The sequence below is a fragment of the Drosophila eugracilis genome, unplaced genomic scaffold (genome assembly GCF_018153835.1).
Source record: "Drosophila eugracilis isolate 14026-0451.02 unplaced genomic scaffold, ASM1815383v1 contig_2154, whole genome shotgun sequence".
In the NCBI taxonomy this organism is placed as follows: domain Eukaryota; kingdom Metazoa; phylum Arthropoda; class Insecta; order Diptera; family Drosophilidae; genus Drosophila; species Drosophila eugracilis.
This window is the reverse complement of record NW_024573038.1, coordinates 9568756-9588209: the sequence shown is the minus strand read 5'-3', so window position 1 is coordinate 9588209 and position 19454 is coordinate 9568756.

The following is a 19454-nucleotide window of genomic DNA, read 5'->3' as shown; positions in this document are numbered from 1 at the left end:
CATTTGCGAGGAGCAGCGATGGGGATCAGAGTAGCTCCAACAGGCCTGCCAAGTCAGAGGTGCGGAGACCCGGAGACCGCAACGGGCAACTGGAACATGACCGATATTGTGCGGCTAACAGTTATACGATCGGACCGATCGGACTCCAGTGGGTCCAGGGGGGATAACACTAAACGGTTCAGCATCGACGATTAATGCCAATGCACATTTAATGCACATATTTGGCTTTTTGTGTGCCACTCGATTGCTCTTTTCATATCGTCGTGACGTACGTGCCGAGCTAAGTTCCAGACTCTGTCTCTCTGACTTTGAATCTGAAGCTGAATCTGATTCGGATTCGGTTTATGTTTCTGTTTTGACTTCCTCCAATAACCCCGCGATCGGTGATGTCATGTCGGGAGGTGATATAACATGACTGCAGTTATTAAAGAACAAGTTTTAAAACATTTAAATTTGATCAACGGTAGCTGGGTTAGTCCTGTTTAAATAGTTAGCTTGGGAAAATGAAAGAAGGGAGGTTGTTTTTCATTTTTATTAAGCAATTTGTCTATAAATATTATAAGGATCCAACCTTTGGCAATGTTTTTAGTACTTCAAGAAGTGACTCACCCCTATCCTGCCTACATCCCTCTATCCCTTCACTATTTCCCACTTCATAATCTTGACCATAGCCTCTCAAGCCCCAAGGGCCTTTCATTCAGAGCATTTCGTTTCATTTTCGATTCCCGAGAATCGCACACCAGAGCCTAAATAACAGCAGCGAATAAAAAAGAAATAAAATCGCGAAAAGAAAAGAAGACCAATCCGAGTTAAAGTTTTGTACGTTCATTCATTTATGGCTAAGTCACGTTGGAATAATTTGTTTTATGTTAATCCTGAGCATGGCCACATTGTGAGCTCCTGCGAAGTTGGAAGTTCCAAGATCTTCAAGCGCCGCCTTCCGTCGTCCGCCTTCCGTCTCCAGAGCAACAACTTTCTGTTTTTTCTCCCTGTGTGAGTGCCCCTCAATGAATTGGAATTTAATTTGAGTATTTTGCGCAGCAAATACGCCGTTTCCAAATGCGACGACAACAATATCGTGTGGTGACCAAAAAGCCAATGCCAGCGAGTAGACAATTGATGCTCAGGATCCCCCGCTCATGGAGAATGGCAGGTGGCAGCGGTTGTATGTACATATCTGCTGCACCTATAGATAGAAGATATTGTATCTGCTGCCGAGTTGCTATTGCAAATGTGGCCCGCACGCAACAATTTGCTACTGGATTCCATTGGCTCTCTTGCCACATAGCCACATTCAATTCCAAGTCAAACTTGGCGGAGGCCATGTAAATTGATCCGACAACTGCTTAATCGTGAGTGTATATTGAATATCGAAGGATTTAACCTATTTTGGAGGAGATGGTAAGGGGAGTAGATGGTAGGGAAAGAATTCTTATCATAGATGCGTGTTTGGTACTTGAATTTTGAAGAAAACTCTTACTTGATCTCTTTTAATCCCAAGTAAAGTAAAGTAAAACTCTCCTTAAGACCTAGTTACCTCCAACCAGGTTATCTTTCTAATGGCTTCATTAATTTCTGGTAATAACTCCATTAGAGCCTCTTAGCTGGGTGGCCTTTCCTGTGCTTCGATCGCATTTGGCGGAAGTCGAAGTTAACGCCCACGTTCCGATCTCTTAAGAGGATTATGCCAGTTTAAATGTGACGTGACCGGCAGCCGACGGCAAGTGCAAAATAATGGTAGCACCGGCTTTTGGGCCTGTCCGAAAATTGAGAACTTAATTCCGGCGGAAATACAAAAAAGGAAACAGAATAACAACAAAAGAAACCACACACAACCACACACACTCTCTCATCGTATTGCCAATTTGATGTGTGTTGTTGGCCAGAGAGCTGCTCATCCCATAATTAGGGTTCGGAATTCGCACGCTCAATTTCAAATTGAAAATTGTAGCAGGGTGTTTGGGCAGAGTAAGACATCAATTATGTTCGAGGATCCTTCGATCTTTGCAAGGTGTTTGCCAGGTATTGTGTGCTGTGTGTGTGGCCCTTTCAGGTCTCTCTCTCGCTCTCTCTGTTTCACTCTGTTTGACCTTTGACAAATGAGCCGTGATGGATTGAAGACGATTTTGGCAGATCACAGCCAAGCGCCACATTCTGATTAATTGGCGAGCGAAATTTTTGGGATTGTGTGTGGGCGACAAAGGCTTGGGTACAATGGCAAGGCTTTCGAAATGTTTATAAACCCGAAAACAGCTTCATGTGTGGGAGTTCTAAAATATTTTCATAAGAAATTTAGAGTCAGTTTCATACAAAAACCTTTCAAGAATTATGTAGTTTAGAAACTAGATTTTGTCATATAATTTCATTAACTAAAAAGATATCTAAATCGAATATTAAACTCTCCATATTGACCTGCATTATCATTACCCAATTGAGCTAAAAAAGTGATCGCCTCATCGGTATCGATTTCATTACCATAAACGACCAGAAACCCAAAACCCGCATTCAGACCCGATTCATGCCAACGGCCAACGGTTATGTGAGCTACTTTAGTTGTCATAACTGTCACCGTGTGCTTTGATTTACAATAATAACGGCGTCTATTAAACTTCATAATTGTACCAATAACCGAAATGCCGGACGACAAGGCGACAAGACGACAATTTTACGAAAAGGTTTTGCAATCCCCATTTCGGGGAGTCTCTTGTTCCCAAAAATGAAAATGTTGCCGAGGCGAGTTTTGGGATGCCAGACACGTATCGCAAATAAAACGATGGCACAAATGAGAGGCACTGTGCTGCAGATAGATATATAGTAAGAAATCATATGTCTTATTTTGATATTTATGCGTTTGCCACAGGCAGACCCATTTTTGGCGACCTAAGCAAATAGTTTTGGGGGGAACGGTGCCGGCGGGGGCTGCAAATTAAAGGCCCCAAAGCGACTTCCAGTTGGGTCATTGGCTCTTGGCTCTACGCGGGCCACTTTGCTCGACCCAAATCTGGCTCTAAAGTGTTGACCATAAGTGTCTGATTGTTTGTGTATCATAATACAAATCCCCCAAGCCAACCCCCTCCTTTCAGTGCGTAAGTACAGTAGAACCAATTATGGATTTTATAAAACAAATGCGCCTTGCATATTGATTAGCCAGCGTTGCCTCGTTTCGTTTCGTTTCATTTCGATTTGGCTCGATTTTGTGGTCGCTCATCATGGCTCGCTGGCCCATAAATTTCCAAATGATTTACTTTAGTTTCGTGTGGAATTATTTGATGTCCAGCGGAAATGTGATTAAAAGCATATTTTATATATATATATATTTAGTTTGTGCTGATAAAGGCACAGCACCAAGATCTCTCTCCATCCTGCGAGTCGTGTGCGTGCATTGCATGCAAATGGCCAAGGAAGGTAAGGATTCCAGAGTAGGGAAGGGCATCCAGACAAAGGGAATCCAGAGGAGATCTACTCAGAAAACAGAAAATAAACGGACGATGATCGACCCCCTGTAGCTATGAGTGTTTATGTCAACTGCAAGCCTGATGACAGCCATAATTCTGCTCACCATCCGCCAGCCAGCCGCGGCCAACTGACTTCCCAGCCGACAGATTCCAATCAGAGCCCGGCCCACAAGACGACTGAAAAACCACACCAGATGAGCAGTCACCAGTAACTGGGCCCAAGGTCCTGGCTTGGGTTGTGTTTTTCTGGTTGAGGATAACGAAAGTTGGTTACTCTTTAAAACTAACTAACTTTAACAATAAAGTAACTTTGAAAAGAAAACTTAAAGAGGTTTCTTAGATCACTTTTGAATTCCTATCTTAATAACTTCCTTAAGTGATTTACCTTTTCGGTTTTTAAAAGACCAAAAATATATTTTATTTTCTCTAAATTTTACTCCCAACTTATCAATATCTTAACCAACTTGCTGAGCATACCCTCAATCGAAAAGAAAAGCGCAAATAATAAGTGCAAAACGTCAACGCCATGGGCGCAAAATTGTTATCGCCATCATTTTCGGATATTTAGTGGCAGAGAGTGTTGTCGGCGACACTGCCCCCTACCTCCTTTCCCAGTGTCTTCTGGCTGACTGGGGATTTGTGGTCACGCTACGGAAAACCGAAACGAAATTGTAGCAACGGAAGCAAAATGTAAGAAAACGAAAAAAATGAGCTCAAGAGCAGCTCCCACGGTAGCTAGATTGGTAACTCCTGCGCCATTGAGAACCTTTTGCCAAAGGCCAGCCAAATTACGCGGCCAGTTTCTCAGGGAAAAAACAATGAGAGCTGCTTGATCTTTTTTCTTTTTTTTCTTGTTAACTTAACTTCTCCTCTAATTTCAACTGCTATTTTTGGGTCTCTTCCTGCTCCAGTTAAAGAGAGTTTAGAGCCACACGCAAGCCACCATCCCGAAATGAAGTCAATTAAATCGTGGCTTCTACTTTGGTAGAAGAGGAAAACCGCTCGCTGACAAGTTGGTAAACCCACGGAACATTAGATTATGCAAGTCAAACAAATAAACGAAATAAATCAATCCGCGGGTCCGCGGGTCGACCAACGCGTATTCGAATATTGGAAAATAGCGTTATGGAAAACGCTGCCACTGCCCAGATGCAGATAGGCGATGCAAACGAGATACAAGATACAAAATACACATGTAGCAGTCAATGACTCACTCACCTATTGTTGCCACGATGATTTATCTGAGCGCAAAGTAGTTGAGGCGTTGAAATTGGGCGCAAATCGAATTGTATCTGCCGTGTAGTGATGATTGATATGTTACTCCCAGTCGCAGTCAAAGTAACAACAACGAAGAAGTCACTTCTAATGAGGTAATTCTTTAAAATATAATAAATAAAAAATATTAAATAAATCATCTTAAGGTGATGCCATATAAATGGGTAAATTAACTTATTTTATGGCTGTAATAATAAATCTTATAAATAATTCTTTGCCAAATTTGTTTTCTTTCTTAAGTAAGTAAGTTACTCTGCTTAGTGACTCCTTGGAAATCACTGATACGTAATGGATTTTCAATCATCACCTCTCCAGCTTGTCAGCACTAATCTGGCAGTTATTGGCAGTTCTGCAGCGACTGCTAAAATCAAGTCGAAGCCCCGGTTCGAGACCCCAAGCCCATAAGTCACCATCGACCCAGCCAGACTGGCAGCAGGCACCGGGTCTTGGATTGTGCTGATTCCGAGGCTCAATATAACCAACTCCATCTCCGAGTCAGAGCTGAGACCTGCGAGTATATATGTTAGCTCGCCCGCTTTAATTAACATATGCTAACAAGTTGGCCATGCCGCACTTTGTCACTTCCAAGAGCCAGAAACTTCAGCCTGGGCCAGCCAAAAGCCAGCTTTGACTTTGGGTTCACTCAGAGTTTGAGCTTCGGCGTCAAGAGCTCGTGGGCACTTGGTGTTGGGGGTGGGCCTAAGTGGTTTTTAAATGAAATTAATTTAAATTTTTGCCTTTTTGCAAAAAAAACGTGTGGAGCCATTGCAGGCGAGAGCGATCAGGCAGGCATTAAATTGTAATGAGATCATTGCCATTTAATAAATTTACTCACATGTCTATTTATAAAATATTATGCCATGAACCCATAACCTTACCCAATAAATAAAGGGTGTAATTCTTATCGTTTTCCGAATGCAGTTTTGACGTGCGAGAAGTGCTTAGCATATTGTCTGGCCATTAAGAGGTGCAATTACGAATGTCTGAGGCATTGTTAAGGATATTAATAAGATGTGATATAATATTTTAGTTTTATACAAATGGGAAGTATATTAAACTTGTAAAATTCTGACTTACAGTTCTGATTTTTCATACTTTCTAAGCTTTTTTCAATGTGTCGAGTTAGAAAAACAAAAGACTTAGGACACGAACTTGACTTTATTACTAATAAACAACCCATGGTGTCACATTAAACCTATAAGATAGATATACTTGATCCATATTTCATTCTATCTAATGAGTTAATTGAACAACAATCGAAAGACTCAAGACACAATTCGATGCCTTACCTTGATCAATATTAAAGATTCGCTCAATTAGAGCCAACTTACCTTATATCGCGTGAAATACACCAAGTCGAGCCCACAACTGGCGGTAGATTACGTGGTCCGGTGTCTGTCGATCGGTCCATCTGTCCAACTATATAGATATATATATATATTGCCTGGTGCTACCGGCTAGTTCCGCTTTCAGCTGCCATGGGGGCATTAGAAGCGGCAGCTAATGCCTGCGATAGATAATAATAGATTTTCTCACGCTTGATATTTCAGCCACTGAATGACGTTAAACAATGTGTGCAGCCAGCGATGTGAGGGGGCATATACGGGGATAGAGACAGAGAGAGAAAGAGAGTTGGTGGAGAGGTGCGGCCAAGAGAGGGGCCGGAAATCAAGCTACGACGACGACGATTGTAAGTTTAGAAATTACGTGCGGCTGCGGGAAAAATATTAATAAGTTAGAAATACGGCTAGGGCGAGATGCAGCTCAACGCTCGGCTAATATGTTTATTGGAACTATAAAAACTAAAATGATTTGCATGATTTGGCAAAACAGTTTACAGCCACATTTCACACCTGAACATGCCAGCCTTCGGACGTTAGACGAATGGCGTAATTATATGGTGTGCTGTGGGCTGCTGGAAAACATCTTCGCTAAATTACGAATTACGATTACGATTACGACTACAAAGGTATACAGAGATATAGAGCTAGGTAGCTTTAGTTGCTGGAATTTTGTATGCATTTATGGCACTTAGTCATGCCCAAGTGATTTGCTAAACTAGTTTAGCCCCATACACAGAGAGCGTCGTATTCCCATTGGGTAATTCCAAAACATTGCAAAACACAAAAACAATGGCAGGCAGCACTGCACTGAACAGCATCCGAGTACCTAATATGATATTAAAATTGAACTTTGCCGTCGAGTTGCAGTTGTAGGTGCATTTGAGCCGGATCTCTTCCCTGGCAACTGCCCGTAGCTAATTAAATGCACTTGCAAATTGCCGGCGACGAATCACTTATTGAGTTATTCAAATGAAATGCCAGCTATGTGCCGAGAGGAACTTGATACTTTAATTGTAATCCGAATCGTGCAAAGATGATCCTCACAGCAGATCCAAACGGGGGGTCTCAGGCCATGGAATTTATCAATGGGAGAGGTGTCTAAGTAGGCTGGGCTATGCTTGATTCAGTTGAGATAGGTTGGGTCTGTCTATCGGAGATCATTGCCATTAACATGATAAGAAAATAATGGAAGTTCTCATTAAAATAGTTTTCTTCTTTTGGAGTGAAGAAGTAAAAACACTTCCCTGAACGAACATCAACGTCTCTTTAAAAGTTTCTCCCCATCCTGAACTCTGACCAGGCTCACTAAGCGTGTAGGCAAATTTGTCAAAACGGATTATCACCCATTTTCACTTGGCCAACAAGTTAGCTTGTCCAACTATTTAGGCGAACCCATTACCAGGCGATCGCGATGCCGATGTGGCGTCCAGAGGGGCAGACACACCTGATACCAGCCAATGCTCATCTCATGAAAAATTGTCTTCGACACCCAGAGACCCAGGGGCAGCTCCATGCCACACAATGGGAGACCGGATCCCGAAACTCTCTCGCCATGCCCCCACCATCATGCTGATAATTTGAGTATGCGAATAGACGAGCCAACACATGGCCAGCTCTTTGGCAACTATAACTGAGGATGAGGCACTGCCCAGAGCGCTGGCTTTAATGCACTTGCAGAAATATTCGAGGAAAAAGAAAAAACTTAGTTTTTGGGGATTTTTCTACAGTTTTCTACAATTTAAGATATTATTCCCAAAGAATGATGCTGTGTTAGTCCATTTCCTAAGTGTAAGCTTAAGATGACATACAATCATATTAAAAATGGTTGCCGTTTTATTTTTGCAACGTTTTGAGGTGACCTCTTGAAGCCCCTCGGGCCGCCCCATCCGCCTGTGTGACACTCTCTACCCACCGCATTATTAATAATCCCTGAGCTGGCCCAGGCCGAGCGTTTTGACCACCGCCAAAGCCGTTTCAAATGCTGGCCCAATGCAATTTTATTAACGCAACGACAAATGATCGCTCCATGTTGAAGTCAAGCTTTGCTGGCAACTGAGACGGAGACTGAGACCGCGGGACCCGCAGCAAAGGCTTTTTTGTAAAGGAGACCTGGGCAGAGACCCTATTAAAATTGAAAATGTCGCGAGATCACTTATCGGACGGCAATAAAAATGGTGCTTTTAAAAAACAATTTGGCTTTTGGGTGCCACAACAACGGATACTATGTAGATGTAGGTTGTATTGTAATTTATATCAGCTTTTGGTGCGTGGATGGGATGTTTAGTGTGGTGGGTGGGAGGCAGGAGTGCAGATCATCAGGGGGGGAGGGGTACTTTGTAATATAAGCCACTAAATATTTATGATCTGGCTAACGGGTTGCAGACAGTTTCGATTTACTTTCCCAGGGAACTAGCTGTTATTAGGCCTAAAGCAGTGCTAATTTTAGATCCAAGTAATTAGTTTCCTTGCAAGGAGTTGGTATGCAGCAATGCTCTGCATTTGAATGTATTCATTCCAGTATCTTAACTCTTCTAAGCATATTTCTCCTTGAAAAGAAAGGTGCTAACTATAGGCCGAACATCCGACAATAGGAAATGTAAATAAACATGTCAAAGTTCTCTTCATTTGAATTCCCACAATGCCTGCCAAATAAAAGCTTACACTATAGTTCAGTCGCCATTGTTTAAGGTTTAATAAACGTCTAAATCATACTTTTGTGATGCATGTGCTAAAGACAAACGAATATGTGATGAGGGGGAGTAGGGCTCCGATTCGAGCTTAGAGTTCGTTATGTGGGAGCGGTCTAATGGTAGATGGTGTGCGGTCTACCAGCTCCATACCAAGACAATCAAAGTGTGTTAGAGTAGAGGTTTAGACATCAAACAAACATGAATTGTGTGAGCTCTGAGCTAAGCTTCTAATTTTGTGGGTGTTTTTTTGGGAGACAGGGAGATGAAATAGAACAAACAACTATGGGAATAATACTGAAATCTGGAATTTAACTTAACAGCTTATCTTAACTAAGATGCAATGGTGCTAAAAAAAAAAAACCCCTGGACAAAGGCCGGATAATTGGCATGCAACTCGAATAACTGACAGAAATCAAAGCCACACAAAACAAATCAAAAGGCAGGCACATATAATATGTTGTTATATGATTAATGCCCAGCGCAGGGAATAAAATCAAGATATCAAAACGGAGGGCTACTGAAAATTCTTAATAAAGATAAAGATAAAACCTGAGCTGGGCCGGGCTGGGCAGGAAAAGGATCTGTAAGTAGCTCTTCCTCGTTTTGGTATTGAATGTGAACTGCGACAGCGACTCAATCGTGGACTCTTTTAGGCAATTCGCAGGCCGATCACGTACGGAGCGTGAGCAAACTTTAAGTTAGATTAATCGAGGCATTGATTATGTTAAGGAGAAATGTCAAAACGAAAGGATATGAGCATTTCCTTTTTTGAGTTATGATCGGTTTCCGGTTGGCTAAATATGATTTGCAGCAGGCAAAAAATGAAAAACGAAAAAAACACTCACATCGCGCCTTCAGATTTATAAGGCTCTGAGATCCAGCTTATGTTTGATTTATGTTCCAGTAAGTTGTACAGGACTTCTTTCCCTTACTCCCTCTCCTTCTCTTTCTGCTTTTTTTTTTGGCATCCTTGCCACCACCTACTGTTTTCCAATAACAATGAGTTCGATCCCTGCAGCTGCCCCTCGTCGAGTTGGTTGCTTGTCCCAACATAAAGACATAATAACCTAAATAGATCACTTGTCCGGCTCGCACCTACCAGCAAGTGTGTGGTCCTTGTCCCGAGACTGGCGCCAGTTTGTCACTCTCCTTGTGGTTTACCAATTGTGCAGGTTGGTCCTCTGCCTAAGGTTGATCTAAGGCGATTTCCCGGGAAATCATTGAAGGTTGCACCAGATGAAGTCACTTGCGGGAGTCCTTCAATTGTGTATTCTGTGGGAAAATTTAACATTTATTATGCAAAGGTAATGATCTAAAGGCTACTATTGATATTGAGAGAACGTTAGTTAAGTTCTTTAGAAAAGAAAACGAATGTTCAAAACAGAAGTTTGCTGCCGAAGTTTGCTTTGATTTTATTAACCAAGTTCGTGTCCTAAGTCTTTTGATTATGAAAGCCACAGAACGTTCTCGAAGCTTTACTAGGATTGGTTTGCATCTATTTTTGAGTACATCAACAGTTTCCAAACTCAAAGAAAATGAAAAAGGAGTTAGTAGCATTAATCATTAAACAGCAAATTCAGGTGAAGGTTTCGGAGACAAATTAATTATCAAAACAAATTCAAATAGCCATCGAGGTGCGGGAAATGTGAAATATGATCAGAAGTTTATCATTTCCGCCCAAACAAAAACCGATATATATATATTCTCTCAACAAATATAAACAAAACGCTGCGCTATGTGTAAACCAATTCAGATCACAGAGGCAGGTTGACCAAGCCCAGCCTTATTCTGTTAGCGATTCCGTATAACCATGATTCATCACCGTGATCTCCATCATTGGCATTGTCATTGTGATTGCGGTTCATTGTCCACAAGCCCACACTCAGGGGGCACTCGAGCCCCCTGTCTCCGTTTCAGGCGCCCGTCTCAAGACTCTAATTGAAGTCCCCTCTCTGTGGCTGGCTAAACAACCAAAAAACTCGGCGAAAAATTAGCTCAAAAAGTTATGCAGAAGCCAAGCGAGATGAAAGAACAATATTATTCTTTTGGGCGACCGCAATATTTAGCCCAAGTGTGCTGGTTAAGCTTGGCCCAAAGCCACCGCGTTTACGCACAACTCGAACTCCAGCGAGAAAAAAAGGCCTCCTCTTCATCGAAACTCGCCAAATACTTGGATAAACAAATCGGTGACCGCAAAAAAAAAGAAGCGGAAAAGAAAACAAATCGAATCAGAGTAGGGTCTTTTGCTCTTAAAACGAGAGTTTCTAAAGACATTTATGGGGCTTTTTCTTCTTTGGATTTCTAGGATGATTAATTGTGGAATTTACTTGTGGTTTTGAAAATGTTCGCTATAAATATGTAGATGAAATAATGCGGGGCCTTTACCTTAACACAATTGCCAGGCCAGGCTGGCGGCAGATCGCTGATGATTAAAATAAAACGCTCGGCCAGTTTTCGAAAATAACTTTGACAATATGCCAAAAAGGGGCGGGAAGGGGACAACGGCTTAAGGCAATTAATTTCGTTAATAATTGTTCAATGTAGAGCTTTGGCAAAAGTTACTGAAGCGTCGACAATAATAATAACTTCCCCAACTTAACCCTGAAATCTATATATATATATATATCAACGTGCATAGGTAGTATATATGGGGAGCAAGTCATTAACGAGCTCTCGAACAGCTCTCGAACAATGAACAATTTCAGTTTTCTGTGTCACTGAAAATCACACAACTCAGGCCAACTCAGCTTGTAATTGGCGGCCCCCAGACGGGGGAAGCTCAAGATCGGAGATATACCATATATATATATATTGTAGGGGGCTAATGGGGGCGGGGGGCTGCAGTGCAGGCACTGGTGTCTCTGGCAATTGTCAAAGATTGTCAAGTTTTTGGCCTCTTGGTCGTGTGCCTGAGTTTAGTGGGTGAAATTGGTTGCCTGACTTAATGCCGGCGACCTTCCTCGAATTTAATAAATGCATAGGAAAAACCTTGCAGATACAGGTTGCATCATAAAAATACTTATACCCGCCCCGCGCTCTCTGGCACACTTCTGGCATTGTCTTTTATTATTTCTTATACCGTTCGACTCATTGAACTTAAGCACATGAGCATGACTGTCGTGGACGACGACTGTCACAGAGTGACAAGCTCTATACAGCACACTATGGCCATAGCTTCGGCAGATTGCTTACTGCCCAGAGAGACCCAACGAGGTAGATTCTTTTGTCTTATTGTTGAGCAGCGGCGAAACTTTTCTGGGTTAATTTTCATGTTTTTCAATACAATTTTCAGCAGATTTGCTGTCAAGGCTGGAATAATTTTCCATGTCTTGACGGGGCGGCAAATTAATCAAGCACACGCATAATAAAAACAAAAGAACAAATTAGTTAGATGGCCTTCAAGAAAATTGTCCACATTGTGGATAATAAAAGTGAATATTTGTCATTCTAAGGTCCTTAATTAGTAGCTAATTGGTAGGGTAAAACTAGAATATCATATCAGAAAGGTTTCCTAAGTTTATTTATACAAATTTTACAAATATTAAGAACATCTTTTATGACCATCCCTGGCATTGATCGATCTTAAACATCTTCCATGTAAATTCCCAAAGATTTCTCAGAAATCCCTTGCCGGTTCTCATTAGTCTTCGCCATGGGCCTGACTCCGATAACATGTGCTACAATTTGTCTCCAGAGCGGAAGCCCCCAGGTTGACTTCCTTCCAGATCGGGAACCCGACTAAAAAACCCCGAGATGCATCCTCAAAGGGTTCTTCTTTTGCTTTGTTCGACTGACAGTCGTCATTCAACAGCTGTAGAAAGAGACTCTCCCCACTATTAGAAATTATTACCCTAGATATCCGATTGTCTTAACTGATTGTCAATGGCCATAAATTTATTGAGGTATATGAATGGAGATGGCCCTTGGCAGAGGCACAAGAAATATTAATGATAACGCACACACATGCATACGAAATCAAAGCAAAAGCAGGAGGATGGTGAAGTTTTTACCACGGCACAGAGCAAGTGCAGCATTTGTCGACCAACTGTTGGCACTTTTTGTCCGCGCATTTGGTTTTTTTTTCTTTCTTTTTCGTTTTTTTAACCATCATAGACAAGCATGGTCAAGTCATCATCAGGCACTCGGCAACCTGCTGTTGACTTAGAATACTAATTCAGTTCGCTGCTTGGGCCGGATGTGGTGACATTTGGTCGGCCTAGCCTGGCTGCTCCCGCCCTTTTTGTGTCTTGGCCCTAACAAATATTGGTGGCAATAAAAAGCTAATAAAGAATATGGAAAGGCAAATGTCTGGCTGACAAGTGCGCGGTGTCCAGGGCTGGAAAGTATTGGCTGATAAGTGGGGAAAACTTTGAAGGTGAAAATGGTTAGGTGGAAGATATCTGAGATGAAGAGTAAGTTAGACTTGACATACTTGTTAGGAATAAGGTAAGATTCTGGCATATTTAAAGGCAATATTAACAGTCTTTATAACTATAGATACATTGAAATGATCTATCATAGATACCCATCATAACCCACAAAACTTTTCATTTCCCACACCAAAAATTAGTGGATTGCCTCATCCCTGGCGCTATTGTCCATGTCACTTGCTTTCCTTTTGTTTGCTTCTCGGGTAATGCAGCGGCGTTTAACAATTCATAAACATGGCCTGCACTGACGCCACTCGTCTCGGATTTGTCGTCGTCTCCCGTCTGGTTTTTGGTTCACTTTTCAGCATTTAGTTTGGCCTGGAATGGGGAGTCCATCTAGCTGCAGACAACGACAGGCTATCCCGAAGGGAAGTAGTGCAGACATGGTCATGTTTATGTATGCAAAACTAGTTTCTTTTTAGGGCCATGTCTGGGAATCGAATTGGAATCGAAACCAAGCCAGACTCAAATCCCCAATCCCAATCCCAAAAGCCGAAACCGAAACCGAAACCGAAACCAAAATTAAATGCAATACAATTTGGTCTACGGGAGGAGGGCACGCATTTACACGGCCTGGAAGACCATTTTGCGTGTTCGACAAATTTGTAGCTGCCTGTCCAGGGCCTGATCACGTTTTAATTGTACAAAAGCGACGACAACAAAATGTTTCGCTACTGTCGACTGTAGACTGGCGCCTATCGTAGGCTAATTAACATTGTCAGGGGGCGGGGGTATGGGGGGCGATTTGGCTTTTAAGTTCGACCAACAAAAATGCTGGCTGTGTTCCCATTCACACTCGCTAAGCATTTTACTTTCTTAAATCGTTTTTAATTGTGTTTGTCAAATGGCAATGTGAAACCGATAGACCGCATTTGATAAGGCCCCCTCCGAAGGTGAAGGAGCTGCCAAGGGGTTAGCTGAAGGTTAGTGAGAGTCGCTGAAGAAACTGGGCGCTCGAGATGGCCAACTAGAAGCACGAATCACGAGATAAAACTTAACTTTACTTCATGCAAGGGATATTATTTGAAGAAAATCCCTCACAATTAACCCAACTTGTCGTGTCACGCTCTCATCTCTATACCCCCGATCATTGGAAAGCGCTCGATTCTCAAGGGTTACCCTAAAAGATTGTTATGCCTGGCATTTAATTGCCTTGTAAGTGAGGAGCACCGGTAGCAGCTTCTCATTGTTTCGATGTCTTCTCGATTCGCGTTGCACGCATTTCACAGGCCAATCCGAAACAGCAGCAGCAACAGCAGCAACATCAACCGAACAGCGACAACTTGCAACGCTTTTAGGCATCTTGAAGCTCGATATAAGAGATATCGGATATCGACGGCGGCTACCGATTTTTGCACCTGTTTAAATGCTTTCGATATTTGTGATCCCATTGATAATGGCTGGACATAAAACTAGGATGCCAGAGGCCAGCCAACTCGACTTGCAGTTTGATTGCGGAAATGAGTCGGCTGAATGGCGATTCCAGTGAAAAAGAGCGACACATTTATTGGCAAGCTACCAAGGCACGGATAAAGGCACGACCCATCGGATCGGATTGGTTTGGATTGGATCGGATCGGACCTGCAACGGTAGCAGCAGCAGCAACTCTAAATTATATATAAAGCACATGTCACCGGGCACATCCCCGCATACAAATGATGGCCAAATGATGAAGTGGCCAACGTTTAGACATGCCCAGGGCACAAACAGAATGGCTAAGGGCGCGGCTCGATAGTGCGTCCGTTCTGGTTGAGGGTACCATAAATTGGCCAAGAAGTTGGGTCTTAAGACAGGTTGAGTGACTCGCAAAACTGTTCTAAAATAATAACTAAGTTAATATAAAGTTTATGAGAGATTATTTATTAGCCAAACTCAACATAAGTTATGTTTGATAAGTTAAGTTTGATTCCTAAGACTAAGCCTTTCTAGAGTAACTCAAAGTTCGTCTTTTTTTTATCTGCTAGACTTTGCCTGAATTATGCAAATGAGTTTTGCCCTGGCTGGGTGAATTACGCTCAATGGCAATTGCAATTGCAGAAGGTTTTTAAGCCGCAAAGACAGAGACGGTCACTGGCTAAGACAAACATCATCATCATCATCATCATCGTCGTGGTCACTGTGATGATGATGGGTACAAAGCCACTTGCCCAATCCCAATGTGTCTCAAGCAGCACTAACTGCACCAACAAATGCACGGACACATCGGGCACTTGGACCACGGTCAATAAAGACAACGACGGCCGACCAAAGGCCGAGGACCGAGAACCAGAACAAGAGCTCTTTTGATCTCTGGCCGCCCCAGAGCGGGCCATTCATTGAAGTCGATTCCCTGACACCTCTACCTCGGCCAACTCCTTCTCTCTCAAACGGTCTAAAAGGCCGCGGCCATTAGCCAATATAACAGCCACGCAACGTTTTGTATTTTATCATGTCTACAAAAGTCAAAAAGCCATATTACATCATAACGCAGCCGAGGGAGATGTGAGAGATGGGTTGAGATGAGATGAGATGCTGATGCAGATGTCGATGTCGATGTCGATGCTGATGCTGATGCTGATGCAGTTGGGAAATGGAAATGGACACGGAGATGGAGTTGGAGCTGGAGTCGGAGAGTCGGGGAGTCGGGGCAGTGATTCGTTTCGTGCCTAAGTGGCCTTTTGGGAAAAGTGTTCTAATAACAAGCCAAAAAAAAGGGGGAAAACAAAAACTGTTTTAACTGGAAAGCGGTCAGAACGGAGATCGGGTGAGAATTGTTTGCATTTGTCAAATAGATCGCGTCCCAAAAGGGTTTTCCCTTGGCTTTTTCAACTGACCGCCTTACAGAGATGGTGGCGTGAGCGAGAACAAGGTGATATTCTTTTTCTCCGTAGAGAAACCCTTTAGCATTAGCTAACCTTCGGCATGATTGGTGTGAACTCATCACGAGCTCCTCTTTTGACCATTGCATCCTTTTCAAATGGTCGGCAAACAATGCAACACCCATCTGAATCCCTTAACCCATCCCCATCCCAGAGCCGTTCTAATAAGCCGAACTCGCAGAGCGATCATGTTGGGCAAACAGGCGGCGGTCAGCACGCTTGAAAGAGGGCGAAAAAGGAATAATAATAAAGGAATCCCGACTAACAAGGCCATGAAAGGAGTTCATTGTGCGTTGGCCGGTCGGTCACTTTGAGTGTCATAAAAAAAAAAAACGGTCGGTCAGACGGCTAAAAACTTAAAAGCCAGCAAACAAAACGCTGCTCTGCATTCTGTGCTGCCCAGCTAGAGCAGTTAATTAGAATGTGAGGAGCTCGAGATGGATGCTGTGTTCCGGGCAACAGGTAACCCTACCTAAAGGTACTGGGTATATACCATCTAAAAAACCCACTCCATCCAACCCATCGATGGCTGTGATGGTGAGCCGAGAAGTGCGCTAGACAAACAAGCTGGAACCAAAAGGCGGCTTGATTGAGTGGCTCTGCCCCTGGAGGAGAAGGTTGCAAAAGCCACAAAACCAAAAAGCAAAAAAGAAAATAGTCTGTATGAAAATCAAATCAAGTCATAGTCACCAGGTTCAACACCAGGCGGCGAGCAGCTAGCAGTTATGGAGTCACGTCTTCAACGGCAACTGCTGCTCAATGGTGTGCAAGCCTTGGCAATATTTACCAAATGTCAATGCAAAAAGTAGAAGGTGCAATGCAGAAGAGTTGTGAAGAAATCGGAAAAATAAACCAAGGAAAAGGGCGCAGGAAAACGGTGACACGAACTATGAATGCTCTAAGGGAAAGGGTTGTTATGGGACTCGATGATCATCTTGAGAAAGTTTTGATATTTTTAGCTACTTTCTTTTGAGTTTCTTAACTAGTTACTTCTAAGGATCTTTAGGACCTCTCATGAAGATTAATTTACAAAACAGTTAGGCCTTAGATACTCCATAGAAAGGCATTCTTATGGATATCCATGCAAATAACTATCCCGTGATGATGCATTCCTGAATAGTTTCCCACCGCCTTGCGATAATCGACCTGCCTTATTTCGCTAGAGTATGGTTGGCCCACCGAAAAAAATAAATAAATATCACTAAACACAGGCGCAAACGATCGCGCACGTTTGGTAATGGATCACACGATCTTTTAGCAGGCAAAAGACTTGAGCTTGAGCTTGAGCTTGAGTTTGAGCCAAGTGCACACGGCCAGCCTGCCTGTGAGTCTGGCTCTTCGGCATGGATCTTTTGCTGTGGTCTGGGGTATCTCTACCGAGGGTCTGGGTCTTGGTCCCTGGCTATGGGTAAAATGACATTGACAGTGACACTGCTCCAGCAACTGCAGAAGCCGGAGCGATCGAGTGCGGAGTGCAGCGGAGTGGTTCTGGGTTAATACGTGCACTAAGCGTATCAGTTAACCACACAATAACCCGGCGACCGTTCGCATAAGTGTTGCGAGCTGCTGAAGAAGCCTTAAGTGTCAGCTCAGGTGATTGCCGGCTTGAAGTGCAGCGTTGCTGCAGAAGGAAATAGGAGAAAAAATCGCTGTAGAATGGCACAGAAGAAGGTCGCACACGTTGCAATCGAAGCATTGGTTGGTTATATGCTGAAGTAGTGCTTGGATCGGTGGAATCCCTGATCTGCCGAAGCCTAGCCTGGCCTGGCCGATGGCCGATCGAGATCCGTCCTAATGATGTCAACCCTTTCCACACACTGGGCTAAGAAGAACCACCAATGGACAGCTGGCTTTGCCCCATTAGACTAATTTAACGAGCTGTAACATAAATTCCCTGTCTCCACTCGATCGGTACTCGTTGTGGCAGCAACAGCAACCGAGCTCCTGCTGCGGTGGTCGATACTCAACGTGCATCGTGGGTTTTCCCACTAAAAAATTTTGACTTTTTGACTTCTTTACGAGCTATCAAAATCACTTGTGGCCCAGCCTCACGCAGGCCTTTAAATCTAATTTCGTTTTTCAAAAATAAATAAGGGTAACAAGATAAGACGAGGCACTAAAAAACAACAACCAATAATCAGGCAACCAGATAGGCGATGCACTTGAAAAATCTTAAGTTAAATCAATGAAATATTCTTTAATCCCATCCCAGTAACATCTTTACATACTTTCCAAATAAGAAATCCTTAGATAAATCTTGTTAAATCCAAGAAGAATCTTCACCTTTCACGCATTTAATTGCTTTCAACTTCTATTTTAAACTGCACATAAAATTTCTTTCAGTGCAATGCCAGCGATAAGGATCAGACCCCTGAGTTGATTTGAGCTCGAGTTCGTTAGGCGTTTTGTCCTCGTAAATGTTCGAGGTGCTGGCTGCACAAATTAATATTGTGGATTGTGTGGTGTGCGGTCCTCGGAGTACACGGTCCTTGGTGGACATTGGACCTGGCTGGCTGGCTGGTGGCGGGGGCACGCTGTCGGGGGCCAAACACACCGTAAACGAAGACAAAAGGACATCATCAGGCGGCCAAAACAGAACAATGGGCAAATTTGTCGTAAAGAAGCAGGCCCCAGAGAGAAAGTCCACGAAAGGATTTATGCAGCTGTAACCGTGTCTGGGTTAGGTCAACCTGAGTATGAACCTTATTCCCGTTTTCATCATGATCACTCCACTGGGCTGTATGATGATGATGATGATGGTGATGGCAAGGCAACCTTAACTTTATCGTTGGCATGCGTATGCCTGACCTGTAAGTTCACTGGACACGCATGCGCCTGGAAAAGCAGAGGAATCATTTGAAAGACCTGCAAAGGAATGGCCAAAGTGATTGTGATGAGCGAGGAAGATACCCCGTACCTTTATAAAGGAAGGCGACAAATTCGTATCTTACAATAGTGACTTACATTTTGAACTTAATCACAGCTTTCTTAACCCCACCTATCTTTAACTTAATTATATGACTTAATGAAGGACGTAATAAACTTAGTCTTAAACCACAATGCCAATAATAAAGTTAACTTTTATGTCTGTTCGTGATAGTTAATCGCCTTTAACGCAATATACCCCAAGACAAGTGGTCACCAAAAATCCGAAAAAAATCCGAAAAAAAAACGAAACAGATACCAGAAGACCGGATCAGGTCGTACCTTAATCGCAGCACTTTAATCGACACGCAAAGTTCGTTTAAGTTAAATAAACGTTTAAACGAGAACACGGCGCGCGAAGGGAATGGCAATGGAAAAGCCAAGCCAAAGCCAAAGAATGGGAATAAGACTGGGAATGGGCCAAAAACAAGCCAACGGCATGCGCTACACGCAGAACTTGTCCGAGGACCAGATGAGA